This window comes from Etheostoma cragini, chromosome 11, assembly GCF_013103735.1.
Source record: "Etheostoma cragini isolate CJK2018 chromosome 11, CSU_Ecrag_1.0, whole genome shotgun sequence".
Lineage (NCBI taxonomy): Eukaryota > Metazoa > Chordata > Actinopteri > Perciformes > Percidae > Etheostoma > Etheostoma cragini.
The window spans coordinates 560,642-561,290 of NC_048417.1; positions in this window are offsets into that span (position 1 = coordinate 560,642).

Consider the following 649-nt stretch of genomic DNA (forward strand, 5'->3'; position numbering starts at 1 on the left):
CTGCCTGATGACACAGCGACCAGTGAAACCAGTGAAGTTGTAACTGGTAGTTGTTGTTTTTTCAACAAAATTGTCCAAAAAATCGATCAGTTCACCACTTTGATTAAATTAGGTGTTTTATTCTGTATAATGTATAATACTTGATAGCGTTTGGAGAACGATTTATTAAAAGAACGTTAAGAAATAACACAAAACATCGTTTTTACTTCTAATCTGATCTATGGGGCATTGCCCAGAGAAAGATGAAAGACATGAGACCGAACAATGCAGAAGAGCTTCACCAGCATCCTGGTATCTCCACCAGACTCAAGAACATGAGGACAACATGAGGACAACATGAGGACAACATGAGGACAACATGAGGACAACATGAGGACAACATGAGGACAACATGACGGTAACATGAGGACAACATGAGGACAACGTGAGGACAACGTGAGGGTGACATGAGGACAACATGAGGACAACATGAGGACAACATGAGGACAACGTGAGGGTGACATGAGGACAACATGAGGACAACATGAGGACAACATGAGGACAACGTGAGGGTAACATGAGGACAACATGGGGACAACATGAGGACAACGTGAGGGTGACATGAGGACAACATGAGGACAACGTGAGGGTGACATGAGGACAACATGAG